Raw genomic sequence first — 16,535 nt, forward strand, 5'->3', positions numbered from 1 at the left:
CAGCGCCCCGCTGCCACATCGACGCCGCCTCGTCCTCATCTCCTCCCCCGCCGGACTTCCTCGACCCCTTGCCGCCGCCTGGACGTCACTGGAGTCGCCGCCTCCTCGTCCCCTCACGCTGCTGGACCTCGCCGTCGCCCGAAGCCGACTCGCCGGGCCGCTCCCTCGCCGGATCTCTTCCTCTACGTCGTCGACCTCGCCCCCGACCTCCTCCCCAAGCCCCACTGCCTAGAACCCTGCAACCACGGTGAGGTCCCCGGCCTCCCACTCCTCTCGCTCGCACGTCGTCCCGCACCGGCACGCGACCAACAACCTCCGCCGCGGTTCCTCTGTTGCCGTCACCTGCGCCTCGCCGCACACGCGCCTGTGCACGCCTCGCCACACGCCGGCGCCCCATAGCTCCCTCCGCCTCACCGCTTGGCCCCGGCCACGCCCGCACCACTGCACCCGTGGCCGCGCCGCCCGGGCCTTGCCTCCGTCGCCCCTGCTCCCACTCCGCAACACACCGCCGTGCGGACGCAGTCCCGCACATGTCTGCGTTGTCGCCGCCCGCCGGCGAGCGTGCTCCCCCGCCCCGTTCCATGCCTCGACGGCAACCACCCCGGCGTCGACCACAAGCCGCACACCCGCGCCCATTCGGGCTAGCGCTCGTGCGCCCGTTAACCCACCCTGTTTGGCCCCCTGGGCCAATGACGTGTGGGGCCTAGCCCCCACAGAACGTTTCTGTTAAAAAAAGGAATAAATAATAATAATAATAATAATAATAATAGTTAATTAAATAATCAACTAATTAGATAACTTAGTTACTGCTGATTAAATTAATTAATTAAGATTAATTAATTTAATGGCTAATTAACCTAATTAACTATTGTTAGTTAACTAACTAATAGAGAATGACAGTGGGGCCCACCCCCTATTAATACTAATTAGGTTAATTAAGATGTTTAATTAAAAATGTGTCACCGACCAGTGGGACCCACTGGACAGGTTGACCAGTCAACTCTGTTGACTGCTGATGTCAGCCTGACATCATGCTGATGTCATTAAATCATTTTCGAATTAATTAAATAATTAATTAAATTCCAAAAATTAATAAAATATTTAGAAAATCATATCTTTTAATCCGTAACTCGGATTAAAATATTTTCAACATGAAAGTTGCTCAGAATGACGAGACGAACCCGGATACGCAGTCCGTTCGTCCACCACACACCCCTAACATATCAAACCCGCAACTTTCCCCCTCTGGTTCATCTGTCAGAAAACACGAAACACCGGGAATACTTTCCCGGATGTTTTCCCCCCTTCACCGGTACACCTACTACCGCGTTAGGGCACACCGAACACCGCGTATTGTCTTGTTACGCTTTGTGATGCTTTGATTGCTCTGTTATTTATTGTGTTCCCTCTCCGTTACTTCTTTCCGATAGACCCTGAGACTGCCGGCGACCCCCAGTTCGACTACGGTGTTGGTGACTCGTCCTTCTTGCCAGAGCAACCAGGCAAGCCCCCCCCCTTGATCTCTAGATATCGCCTATTCTTCTCTCTACTGCTTGCATTAGAGTAGTGTAGCATGTTACTGCTTTCCGTCAATCCTATTCTGATGCCTAGCCTGACATTGTTGCTACATCTGTTGATACCTTACCTGCAATCCTAAATACTTAGTATAGGATGCTAGTTTATCATTATTGCCCTACATGCTTGTCAGTCTGCCTTGCTATATTATTGGGTTGGGATCACTCGGAAGGTGATCACGGGTATATACTATACATACATACTATACAGATGGTGACTAAAGTCGGGTCAGCTCGATGAGTACCCGCAAGTGATTCTGATGAGGGGGCTGAAAGGACAGGTGGCTCCATCCCGGTAGAGGTGGGCCTGGGTTCCCGACGGCCCCCGACTGTTACTTTGTGGCGGAGCGATAGGGCAGGTTGAGACCACCTAGGAGACAGGTGGGCCTGGCCCTGTTCGGCGTTCGCGGATACTTAACACGCTTAACGAGATCTTGGTATTTGATCTGAGTCTGGCCATTTGGTCTATACACACTAACCATCTACGCGGGAGTAGTTATGGGTATCCCGGCGTCGTGGTATCAGCCGAAGCCTTCGTGACGCCAGCGACTGAGCAGCGCGTGCCGGATTGGAACGTAAGCCTGCTCTTGTATTAAGGGGGCTAGTTCTGCTTTCGGCCGCCCTCGCAACATGCAGGTGTGCTAAGGGCGATGGGCCCAGACCCCTGTGCACTTAGTTTAGACCGGCGTGCTGGCCTCTCTGTTGTGCCTAGGTGGGGCTGCGACGTGTTGATCTTCCGAGGCTGGGCATGACCCAGGAAAGTGTGTCCGGCCAAATGGGATCAAGCGTGTTGGGTTATGTGGTGCACCCCTGCAGGGAAGTTAATCTATTCGAATAGCCGTGATCGTTGGTAACAGGACGACTTGGAGTTGTACCTTGACCTTATGACAACTAGAACCGGATACTTAATAAAACACACCCTTCCAAGTTCCACAGACAACCCGGTGATCGCTTTTGCACAGGGCGACGAGGGGAGGATCACCGGGTAGTATTATGCTATGCGATGCTACTGGAGATGCTACTTGCAGATGCTACTTGCAGATGCTACTTGGAGGACTTCAATCTACTCTCTTCTACATGCTGCAAGATGGAGCCTGCTAGAAGCGTAGTCTTCGATAGGACTAGCTATCCCCCTCTTATTCTGGCATTCTGCAGTTCAGTCCACTGATATGGCCTCCTTACACATATACCCATGCATATGTAGTGTAGTTCCTTGCTTGCGAGTACTTCGGATGAGTACTCACGGTTGCTTTCTCCCCCTTTTCCCCCCTTTCTTGTCTTTCTGGTTGTCGCAACTAGATGCTGGAGTCCAGGAGCCAGACGCCACCGTTGACGACGACTCCTACTACACCGGAGGTGCCTACTACTACGTGCAGCCCGCTGACGACGACCAGGAGTAGTTAGGAGGATCCCAGGCAGGCTTTCGATCTGTATCCCGGTTTGTGCTAGCCTTCTTAAGGCAAACTGGTTTAACTTATGTCTGTACTCAGATATTGTTGCTTCCGCTGACTCGTCTATGATCGAGCACTTGTATTCGAGCCCTCGAGGCCCCTGGCTTGTATTATGATGCTTGTATGACTTATTTATGTTTTAGAGTTGTGTTGTGATATCTTCCCGTGAGTCCCTGATCTTGAGCGTACACATTTGCGTGCATGATTAGTGTATGATTAAATCGGGGGCGTCACATCAATAGGCTCCGTTGTTGGCACAAATGTCCTCCCAGGTACCTAGACTTTGATCTTCCAGCGCTCCTCTTCCGGTACAGATGTAGAGAAAGTCCCCGTGAAGCTTGGTAGTCTGATGTTAAAATACTTAGTGACTTCCTTCAAGTGGCGTTCGAAAGGGGTGTCATCATTCGGCTGAGTGAACTTGTTTCTGGGATCTGCCATCTATAGAGTAGAAAGACAGGAGAATTAGAAATGGGTAGAGAAGAGAAATCATGTGGCTTATTCTAGTGGTCGCGTCCTACAGTCAACGTGTTCTCTGATACCATCTTTTAGCGACAAGACCTCAAATGGTCAAGTCTCTGTGCATCAGTGTCATCCCTGGATCGGTAATGCTAACATGCACAGTACTCGAGGAATTATAACAGAGTTTCAATCACACACTTATTACATCAATTCCTCATAAAGAGTATGATTACACAAAAATATCATGGCTGAAGGCCAAGTAAAATAACTAACTGCGGAAGCTTCGAAGGTAAATGAGTCCATCAACTCCAACGGCATAACTGAGTGCAAAACAACAACCTATTGCACCTTATTCGTCGTCTGAGTAGTCTGGAACATAAGACGTTGCAGCCATGTAGGTCACACATTGAATATGCTGGCAGAGTTACACTATAAAGCAATGAAATGTAAGAACTATCTCTACATGCAATATTTGGCTGGTGGAGGCTGTAAGTTTATGATTTTTGCATAAAGCTAGTTTTTCCCTACAACAAAGGAATAAATTTATTTAACTACTCCCAAGTTGCCTAATATTTGAGAAGGTAACCCCAACTCAAATCCCAATTAAAAGTATCATCATTAACCCAATTCAAATTAATTAAAGTAACATGATGAGATCACATCAATAGATTCAAGTACTAGATACTCAAGATGTCCATAACCGGGGACACGGCTAACGATGATTAGTTTATAAACTCTGCAGAGGTTTACGCACTTTTCCCCACAAGACTCGACCGCATCCATGATCGGATGATCGAGACATAGTCTTTCTAAAGCACTTACTCTCTACTCCGGGCGGACCGGTACACCTTATTTCCCCTACATCTGCTAGTCCACCTCTTGAAGAGCTCACGCAACTTACTCAACTATGCCAGAGCCCATAATGGCTTGTGGCTGCACATGGAAGTTTCTAGCATGAATAATCTTATGATCCCTTTGAGTCTGGGTGGTGAACCGTAGGAAAACTCACACGGGTACTCCGGGATTTCCCAAAATAGGCAACACTGGGTTCCCCAGGTGCCTCCACCAATTCACCCAGATGTATATTAAAGTTGCCACCTTAATGTTATCCATGATTAAATAACTCTCAAACTACCATGTGTGAATCATGATCCAATCCCCGTCTAAGAGCATGGCTAAGCAATAATAAGCATAACATATATTCCCGAGGTGATCAAATGGTATTAGGTTCCTACCTCAAGTACTACAACCAAACCACATGTTCCCAATCCTACTCATGCAAATATTTGAGTGGCAATACTAATTCATAGTAAACACTGGGAGTATGATCAAAGTGTAACTTGCCTTGCTGATGATCTGCAAACTCTAGATATTCGTAGTAACAAGCTTCGCACTCCGGGTAATCTAGCATAGACAAACTGTAGCATACATAAGCAATCACTCAAACGAAACAACGGGAAAACCGAGAAAAGATCCAAATCAAACACGAAACAAGCAAACAGGTTAAACTAACAAAAGTCAAACCTAACAGCAATATTATCTTGTGGATTAGATCTTAGCAGTAGGTATAAGTGATTAGCTATGATTTGCAAAAAGAAACAACTCAAACGGAGCAACAAATCTCAAAATATGAACGAAACAAGATCATTTACTAATCTGGACTAAACTCAAATTTTACAGTACCAAAATCATGTTCAAGTTGGTCAACTGGAAAGAACAAAACAATACAAAGATTTAGGTGCTGGTTTCATCTAATTTGGATAAACGAGTAAAAAGTTATGCTAGTTTTAAGTTCAAGGGCTAAATCGCAAAAAAAAACTATTCGCGGATAGATCCCTAGACGAAAATAAACTAAAAAGAAAAACCTACTGCGCGAACGTTCGCTAACAGAACTTATACGACGGAAACTGTTCGTTAAAAAGAACGAAGGAACGAACGTTCCTTAAATAAGATAAACCCTAAAGAAAAACCGATCTAACTAACCGAACCGAAATAAACCGGAAAAAATCGGGATTTGGCCGGTTCGTACCGGTTCGACGGCGACGGCGGTATCGACGGAGGTGGGGCAAGGCAAGGTGAGGCGAGGCGGCGAGGCTGCGGGGCGGCAACGGCACGAGCGCGAGCTGCTGATGCTGCTGCGGTGGAGGCGGGGCGGCACGAGACGAGGGAGAGGGGGCAGTGGCGGCGGGTTATAAAGGAGGGGGGTCGGCCTCATCTTGGAGGAGGGGGCACGTGGCGGCGGTGCGGAAGAGGAATCCGGCTCAGACTCCTCTAGCGGACGGCGGCGGCGACGCTCGGGTCTTCAGTCCTGAGCCTATTGCGCTGGCGCGGCACTAGGCCCACAATTTTCACTGTCCAAACCTAATATTTAGGACCATGAACATTTTTTTGGAGTAAGATGCAATTTTCAAAAATGCAATATTTTTCTAATTCAAATAAAATAGCAAACAAAATACCAATAACAACATAATTTGATTTTAAAATTCTTTCTCCAATATTTCTCTTAGGTTGAAGAAGTCATATTATCTTCTCTCATATATTTTTAATATTGGAAATAATTGGAGAGAAAAATAATAAAATCAAATTGATCCTTTCTTCAAATTTGAAATAAATCCAAATATAAATTTTGTGAAACCTCCAACTCTCTCCTTGGGTCCTTGAGTTGCTTAAGATTTCTAGGATCACAACAAAATTAAAGAATAAATATGATATGCATATGATGATCTATGTATAACATCCAAATTGAAAATTGGGATGTTAAAAGCTATAAGTGTATGAAAGCTCAAAAAAAGAAACTAAGTGGGTGTGCATCCAACATGCTTGCTCATGAAGACCTAGGGCATTTGAGGAAGCCCATCGTTGTAATATACAAGCCAAGTTCTATAATAAAAAATTCCCACTAGTATATGCAAGTGAAAAAATAAGAGACTCTTTAAAATGAAGATCATGGTGCTACTTTGAAGCACAAGTGTGGAAAATTGCCCCTTCTCTCATTTTTTGGTTAGCTTCTTTGGCCTCTTTTTTTATTGGCTTCTTTGGCCTCTTTTTTTATTTCCTCACATGGAACAATGCTCTAATAATGATGATCATCACACTTCTATTTACCTACAACTCAAAAAATTACAACTCAATGCTTAGAACAAAATATGACTATGTGAATGCCTCCGGCGCTGTACCGGATGTGCAATGAATCAAGAGTGACATGTATGAAAGAGTTATGAAAGGTGGCTTTGCCACAAATACAATGTCAACTACATGATCATGCAAATCAATATGACAATGATGAAGTGTGTCATAATAAACGGAATGGTGGAAAGTTGCATGGCAATATATCTCGGAATGGCTATGGAAATTCCATAATAGGTAGGTATGGTGGCTGTTTTGAGGAAGGTAAATGGTGGGTGTATTGTACCGTCGAAAGGTGCGCGGCACAAGAGAGGCTAGCAATGGTGGAAGGGTGAGAGTGTGTATAATCCATGGACTCAACATTAGTCATAAAGAACTCACATACTTATTGCAAAAATCTACAAGTCATCAAAACCAAGCACTACGAGCATGCTCCTAGGGGAAGGGTTGGTAGGAGTTAACCATCGCGCGATCCCGATCTCCACACAAAGGATGACAATCAAAGAGATACCTCATGCTTCAAATTTGTTACACAACAGTTACCGTACGTGCATGCTACAGGACTCATGAACCTCAACACAAGTATTTCTCAAATTCAAAATTACTCCACTAGCATGACTCTAATATCACCATCTTCATATCTCAAAACAATCATAAAGAATGAAACTTCTCATAGTATTCAATGCACTTTATATGAAAGTTTTTATTATATCCCTCTTGGATCCCCATCATATTAGGACTAGTTATATAACCCAAGAAAATTACCATGCAGTTCTAAAAGACTATCAAAATAATATAAGTGAAGCATGAGAGTTCAACAATTTCTATAAAATAAAGCCATCGCCGTGCTCTAAAAAGATATAAGTGAAGTACTAGAGCAATATTGCCTAGCTCAAAAGATATAAGTGAAGCACATAGAGTATTCTAATAAATCACGATTCATGCGTGTCTCTCCCAAAAGGTGTGTACAACAAGGATGATTGTGGTAAACTAAATAGCAAAGACTCTAATCATACAAGACGCTGCAAGCAAAACACATATCATCTGGTGAATAAAAATATAGCCTCAAGTAAAGTTACCGATAGACGAAGACGAAAGAGGGGATGCCTTCCGGGGCATCCCCAAGCTTAGACTTTTGGTTGTCCTTGAATATTACCTTGGGGTGCCTTGGGCATCCCCAATCTTAGGCTCTTGCCACTTATTATTCCATTGTCCATCTAATCCTTACCCAAAACTTGAAAACCTCACAACACAAAACTCGACAGAAAATCTCATGAGCTCCGTTAGTATAAGAAAATAAATCACCACTTTAAGTTACTGTTGCAAACTCATTCTTTATTTATTGGTGTAATATCTACTATATTTAAACTTTTCCATGGTTCATACCCCCCGATACTACCCATAGATTCATCAAAATAAGCAAACAACCTACAAAAAACAGAATCTGTCAAAAACAGAACAGTTAGTAGTAATCTGTAACTCTCAAATACTTTTGTAACTCCAAACATCCATCCAAATTAGGAAGTCCTGAGAAATTTGTGTACCAATCCATAGCAAAAATAATCAGATCAAAATCACGTTTCTGTGAATTTTCAAAACTAATTTACTAAGCGCAAAAGTTTCTGATTTTCAGCAGGATCAAAACAACTATCACCGTAAGCTATCCTAAAGGTTTCACTTGGCACAAACACTAACTAAAACATAAAACCACATCTAACCAGAGTCTAGATGAATTATTTATTACTAAATAAGAACAAGAAGCAAAGAACAAAAATAAAATTGGGTTGCCTCCCAACAAGTTCTATCGTTTGACGCCCTTAGCTAGGCATAAAAACGCGAATAGATCTAAGTATTGTCATCTTTGGTATTCAATCCATAAGTGGCTCTCATAATAGATTCATATGGCAATTTAATTTTCTTCCTAGGAAAGTGTTCCATGCCTTTCCTTAACGGAAATTGGAATCTAATGTTTCCTTCTTTCATATCAATAATTGCACCAATCATTCTAAGGAAAGGTCTACCAAGAATAATAGGACATGTAGGATTGCAATATATATCAAGAACAATGAAATCTACAGGCACATAATTCCTATTTGCAACAATAAGAACATCATTAATCCTTCCCATAGGTTTATTAATAGTGGAATCCGCAAGATGCAAATTTAAAGAACAATCATCAAATTCTCGGAAACCTAACACATCAAATAAAGTTTTTGGAATCATGGAAACACTAGCACCCAAATCACACAAAGCATAACATTCATAATATTTAATCTTAATATTAATATTAGGTTCCCGCTCATCATAAATTTTTCTAGGGATAGAAACTTCTAATTCAAGCTTTTCTTCAAAAGATTGCATCATAGCATCAACGATATGTTTAATAAAAGCTTTGTTTTGATTATAAGCATGAGGAGAATTTAACACGGATAGCAACAAAGAATTACAATCTATCAAATAACAATTATCATAATTAAATTCCTTGAAATCCAAAAGAGTGGGTTCATTGCTACTTAAAGTCTTGACTTCTCCAATCCCACTTTTATCAATTTTTGCATCTAGATCTAAAAACTTTGAATCCTTGGGACGCCTTTTAACTAAAGTTGACTCATCTCCAGTCCCATATTTATCAAGATTCATATTGGAAAACAAAGATCTAATAGGATTCACATCAATTACTTTTATATCTTCATCATTGTTGTCATGGAAACTAGAAGAACACGCTTTTACAAACCAATCTTTTTTAGCACGCACCTTAGCGGTTCTTTCTTTGCACTCATCAATGGACATTATCATGGATTTGAGAGACTCATTGATATCATGCTTAGGTGGGATAAATATAAGTTTCAAAGAATCAACATCAAAAGAAATTATATCCATGTTCGCCAAATCATCAATCTTGAGAAAATTTTCTTCAATCAAGGCATTGAAATTGTTTTGTGAACTCATAAATTCTTTAACACTATTCTCAAAATAAGAGGGCATCTTATTAAAATTTCCATAAGAATTGTTGTAGGAATTACCATAATTATTAGAGGAATTACTAAGAAATGGCCTAGGATTAAAATTACCTCTATACGCGTTGTTACCAAAATTGTTCCTACCAACAAAATTCACATCCATAGATTCATTATTATTCTCAATCAAAGTGTACAAAGGAATATCATTAGGATGAGAAGAAAAACTCTTATTAGCAAATAATTTCATAAGTTCATCCATCTTTCCACTCAAAACATTAATCTCTTCAATCGCGTGAACCTTTTTACTAGTGGATCTTTTGGTGGGCCATTGAGAATAATTAACCATAATATTATCTAGGAGCTTAGTAGCCTCTCCTAAAGTGATCTCAATAAAAGTGCCTCTCGCGGCTGAATCTAAAAGATTTCTAGAAGCAAAATTCAATCCGGCATAAATTTTTTGTATAATCATCCACAAATTCAAACCATGTGTAGGGCAATTACATATCATCAATTTCACCCTCTCCCAAGATTGTGCAACATGCCCATGATCAAGTTGCTTAAAATTCATAATATCGTTCCTAAGGGAGATGATCTTAGCGGGAGGAAAATACTTAGAGATGAAAGCATCTTTACACTTATTCCACGAATCAATACTATTTTTAGGCAAAGATGAAAACCAAGTTTTAGCGCGATATCTAAGCAAAAACGAAAATGGCTTCAATTTAACAATATCATTATCCACATCTTTCTTCTTTTGCATATCGCACAAATCAACGAAATTGTTTAGATGGGATGCGGCATCTTAACTAGGAAGGCCAGAAAATTGATCTTTCATAATGAGACTCAAAAAAGTGGCATTAATTTCACAAGATTCAGCATTAGTAGTGGGAGCAATCGGAGTGCTAATAAAATCATTGTTGTTGGTATTGGAAAAGTCACACAATTTGGTATTATCTGGAGCCATCGTGACAAAGCAAGCAATCCAACACACAAGCACACAAGAAGCAAATGAAAGAGACCAATCGAAGAGGGGCGAAGAAAAGGCAAAGGTTTTCAAAAATTGTTTTAGAAGTGGGGGAGAGGAAAACGAGAGGCGAATGGAGAATAATGTAATGGAAGGGAGAAGAGTTTATGATGGGTACTTGGTATGGCTTGACTTGACGTAGACCTGCCCGGCAATGGCACCAGAAATCCTTCTTGCTACCTCTTGAGCTTGTGTTGGTTTTTCCCTTGAAGAGGAAAGGGTGATGCAGCAAAGTAGCGTAAGTATTTACCTCAGTTTGAGAACCAAGGTATCAATCCAGTAGGAGACAACGCACAAGTCACCAAATACCTGCACAAACAATCAACAACTTGCACCCAACCCGATAAAGGGGTTGTCAATCCCTTCACGATTACTTGCAAAAGTGAGATCTGATAGAGATAGATAAATGGTAAAGTAAATATTTTTGGTATTTTTGGTTTATAGATCGGAAAGTAAAAGATTGCAAAATAGTAGATCAGGAACTAGTATGATGTAAAAGAGATTCAATATAATGGAAAAGAGACCCGGGGGCCATAGGTTTCACTAGTGGCTTCTCTCAAGACAGCAAATATTACGGTGGGTGAACAAATTACTGCGAGCAAATGATAGAAGAGCGCAAAGTTATGACGATATCTAAGGCGATGATCATGAACATAGGCATCACGTCCGTGTGAAGTAGACCGAAACGATTCTGCATCTACTACTATTACTCCACACATCGACCACCTCCTACCTGCATCTAGAGTATTAAGTTCATAAAGAACAGAGTAACACATTAAGTAAGATGCCATGATGTAGAGCAATTAACTCAAGCAATATGCTGAAAACCCCATCTATTTATCCTCGATGGCAAAAATACAATACGTGCCTTGCTGCCCCTACTGTCACTGGGAAAGGACATCGCAAGATTGAACCCAAAGCTAAGCCCTTCTCCCATTGCAAGAAATATCAATCTAGTAGGCCAAACTAAACTGATAATACGAAGAGACTTGCAAAGATATCAAATCATGCATATAAGAATCTAGAGAAGAACCAAATAATATTCATAGATAATCTGATCATAAATCCACAATTCATCGGATCTAGGCAAACACACCGCAAAAGAATATTACAACGAATGGATCTCCAAGAACATGGAGGAGAACATGGTATTGAGAATCAAAGAGACAGAAGAAGCCATCTAGCTACTAGCTATGGACCCGTAGGTCTGTGGTAAACTACTCACGCATCATCGGAGAGGCAATGGTCTTGATGAAGAAGCCCTCCGTGATCGAATCCCGCTCTGGCACGACGCCGGGAAAGGCCCCTAGATGGGATCTCACGGGTACAGAAGGTAGCGGCGGTGAAAAAGTGGTTTTGTGGCTCCCCTTGATGTTTTTAGGGTATAAGAGTATATATATGCGAAGGAGCTAGGTCAGGAGAGCCACAAGGGGCCCACAAGGTAGGGGTCGCGCCCTACCCCCTGGGGCACACCCTCCTGCCTCATGGCCACCTCGTTTTGTCTCCGACTTCATCTCCAAGTCTTCTGGTTTCCTTCTGGTCCAAGAAAGATCATCGTGAAAGTTTCATTCCGTTTGGACTCCATTTGGTTTTCCTTTTCTGCGAAACTCTAAACTAGGCAAAAAAATAGAAACTGGCACTGGGCTCTCGGTTAATAGGTTAGTCCCAAAAATAATATAAAATAGCATAAAAATGCCTATTAAACATCCAAAACAGATAATATAATAGCATGGAACAATAAAAAATTATAGATACGCTGGAGACGTACCAACTGCCATCACCCCTCCAATTCAAATGGCTGATAAACAAGAAAAGTAATTGGATGTACAGACATTGTAAGATAGACATGTGCAATGGATAGTAGGGAAGAAAAGAAGGCATGAAATAATTCACATTTATGTTGTCTAACCAAACATAATAGCATGACATAATTTCACATACATGATGGCTAATTAAACAGGATAGCATGACACAATTTCACATGTATGAGGGCTAACTAAACAGAATAGAATGACATACTTCAAAATATGATGACTATGTAAACATGATGACATGATATAACTATACGATGTGTTTATTAAAGTGGTTGGCATGCCATAATTCACAAACATGTCATCGATGGAAACATGATGGCATGGTATAATTCACGGATAGAATGACATAATTCAATGATGACTATATAAGCAGGATGAGATTATATAACTATATTATGTCTTTAGAAAATGGGTTGGCATGCCATAATTCAGATACATGATGTCTATGTAAACATCATGGCATGATATAATTCAAATATATGATTTATATACTAAGCAAGTGAGCAGGGGGCAATCACATATATGATGTGTCAACTAAGGAGATGGCATTCAATATTGTATATATGATGTAAAAACTAAGCATTGAAAGACAGCATATGCATGATATGGGTAATATAACCCTGCCAAGTTTGAGCATACACCTTAGGGGCATAATAGGACTAGTAATCTGCCTCTGAATCCTCCTCTGAGGAGCTATGTGTAACCATCAAGATATCTGCTTCAGCAGGTAGCATTGTCTGCTCTGAAGACCTTGTTTTCACTCCAGATTTCTGCATCACCAATTCAAATGGCTGATGCACAGGAAGATAAGTTGAATATACAAACATTGTCAACAAATGCAATGAGTAATACAAAAAAAGGACGACATGATATAATTCACATATATGACTCTTGGCTAAACAACATGGCATTGCATAATTCACATACATAATGCGTTGCAACAAGATAGCATTACATAATGCACATATATAATGTCTTGCAACAAGATGGCATTGCAAAATTCACATACATGTTAATTAGACACTAAACATGTGGCATTCACACAAAGCATGTCTAAACTAAGCAAATGACATGCCAATGCAAGACACCATATGCACGATATGAGCAATATAACCCTGCCAAGTTAGAGCATGCACGTTGGTGGGAAATAGGACTGGTCATCTGTCTCTGAATCCTCCTCTGAGGAGCTATCCGTAACCAGCAAGACATGTGCTTCATCAGATAATATTGTCTGCTCTGAAGACCTTGTTTCCACTCTAGATTTTTCCATGACCGCGTCTAATGGCTGATGCACAAGAAGAGTATTGAATGTACTAAAATTGTTGATAAATTTAATACGTAATAAAAACATGATGGCATGATATAATTCACATATAAGATGACTGGCTAACCAGGGTGGCATTGCAAAATTCATATATATGATGCCTGGCTAAACAAGATGGCATTGCATGATTCACATATACGATAAAGAAACTAAACAGATGGCATTCACATAAAGCATGTCTAAACTAAGTAGATGACATATTTGATGTATAAAGTAAGCAATGCAATGCACCATATGCATGATATTACCAACATTAGCATGCCAAGTTAGAGCGAAGACCTCAGGGGGTAAAGTAGGAGTGGTCTTCTCCTTCTAAATCACCCTCAGAATAGTTATCTTCCTCTTGATTACAATCCGAAATGGGTGGAGGGGGTTGCCTTTTGAGCCCACCATGGAGCGACGTCTGCATGAAATTTTATTGCCACAGAAGACTCGTCTCTTTTGCTCTACATGTTCAGTCCCATTGTGTACAATAACTGACATGCATACGAATAAAACATAGTGAGATTATGTAAGGAGTGCATGCACAAATCCAGAGTGATGGTAGCTAACTGTGGATAGACACAAAACCAATGATAGCAGGCTGATAATAGCTTTATTTAAAAAATACAGATAATTGCTCCTTTAATGTTTGTTTCCACCCAACATGAAACTCATAGTAGACACCTGAGATTAACCAGATAGTAGACATATAGTATTGATTGCTGCCCCAATATGTACCCCACAACCATTTAAAAACTCAAGTTTGAGCATTAGTTTGGACCTGACTCAGAGTCTAATAGGCAAACAAGACGATAAAGTAGCATGTCATCATATTAAACAATGCATAACACAAGCAGACACGAAAGAGTGTGACCTCTCTTGCGGACCCGTGTAGTCCTCAAGGTCATCCTCTCAGTTGATGATGGTAACACAGTTGTCGTGGCTGCCGGCGGCGGGGAAGAAGATCTGAGGCGGCGAAAGACAGTCTAGAGGGCAGGGTGGAACACAACGCAGCAGGAGTGGGACAAACCACGCAAGGTTTTCTTTGACACATATCTGTAATAGAAGTAATTGTGTAAGGGCTTGTTTGAATTTGAGGATTCTAACAATGGAGGGATAGGAAATGCACAGGAATAGGATAGGAATGCACGTGCAAAACAGAAAAATTAAAAACACATGATTTATGCCAATCTGGATATTTGGTTCACAAGAATTGGAAGATCACAAGATGCAAACAAGCATGGTGTGATTAAATAAAACCATAAGAAAATGTACGGTTATAATGCTATTACGCTACTATCTCGTAGTCTTGTGCTTCATGAATAGGAATTTTAAAAGGAGGACAAGTGGATATTAAAATTCCTATAGTTTTTCTTTCAAGGAGACACTAAAGGAACAAATCCTACAGCTTTCCTTTGCTCCATACCTTTGAACCATATGCATGAATAGTAGTGCCATAGGAAACTTTCCAATTCCTATTTTTTTCCTTCACTTTTCCTTTCAAGCACTGGCGATTCTAGTAGGCAGGCTTGAGCAGGGAAAAGCCTACACCCAAAAAAATTTTGTGCTACTTCTACTATTTGGACCCAGGCCACTGCCCTACTAGCTCAACTCCCAGGCCCATCTACAAATGCATAGCTCAAACGCGTAGAGATAACAATGATGGCGTTCAAGAGAGTCCATCACGGATAGCTAAGTTGCATGGTACCTCACTGCTTGTCATATAGTAGGAGAAACTAATCCTATTTCACGTTGCTCTACGTGCTCAGTGGACTATATATAACATGTAGAGTAAAAAAGTGACGCAAAAAGTGTACAACCTCTTTGGCGAAGCCATGTTGATCTCAGTGTGATTGGGTTAGTCGGTGAGGATGCTCCGACTGATTTGGCTGTCGGAGGAGGGGAAGAAGATCTTAGGCATTTAGAGATGGGGCCCGGGGTACTGCTCTGCTATGATGGAGGGTCTCATCGTTGGAGCAGCTCCAATGAGTTGTACGACGGCGAGGCTGAAGCAGGACAAGAGAGATAACGTCAACCTAAGTGGAATTCTAATAGCATCTCCAATAGATGACGTAAAATACATAACCACAAAGTGCTAGATGTAAAATACATTAGCCACTCATCTCTGAAACTAACTGTTGAAATTGAATTTAAATGTCAAAACTGAATTTAACTGTCATAACTGAATTTTGTTGTCGAAACTGAATGTTAATGTCGAAAACTAGATGCACTAGTAGCAGAAAAGTAGTAGCAGCAGTAGCAGCACCCGGAGCAGCAACGCGTGCGAGAGCTGGGGCAGCTGGTCGTGTAGCTGCATCTTGGGTAGCAGTTGCAGGGGCTTGATACATCCATTTTGCATCATGTTTACCTACCGTTATTTACATTGTTTTATGCATAATAATGCTTTTTGGAGTAATTCTAATGCCAGTCCTCTCATAATATGTAAGGTTCACACAAAGAGGGAGAATTTCGGCAGCTGGAAACCTGAACATGAAAAAGCTACGTCGGGCCACCTATTCTGCACAACTCCAAATGAGCTGAAACTTCATGAGGAAATTTTACGGAATAAATGAGAAATAATTGAGCAAATAACTATTGGAGGGGGGCACATAGTCAGCACAAGCACCAGTGCGCACTAGGGCTTCCAGGCGTGCCCTAGTGGGTTGTGCTCAGCCCGACCCACCTCCGGTGCCCCTCTTTTGGTATTTAAGGCATTTTGACGTAGAAAAAAATAAGGGGAGGACTTTCGGGACGTAGCGCCGCCGTCTCGAGGTGGAACTTGGGCAGGGGCAATTTTGCCCTCCGCTAGAGCAATTCCGCC

This window comes from Triticum aestivum, chromosome 3B, assembly GCF_018294505.1.
Source record: "Triticum aestivum cultivar Chinese Spring chromosome 3B, IWGSC CS RefSeq v2.1, whole genome shotgun sequence".
NCBI lineage: Eukaryota > Viridiplantae > Streptophyta > Magnoliopsida > Poales > Poaceae > Triticum > Triticum aestivum.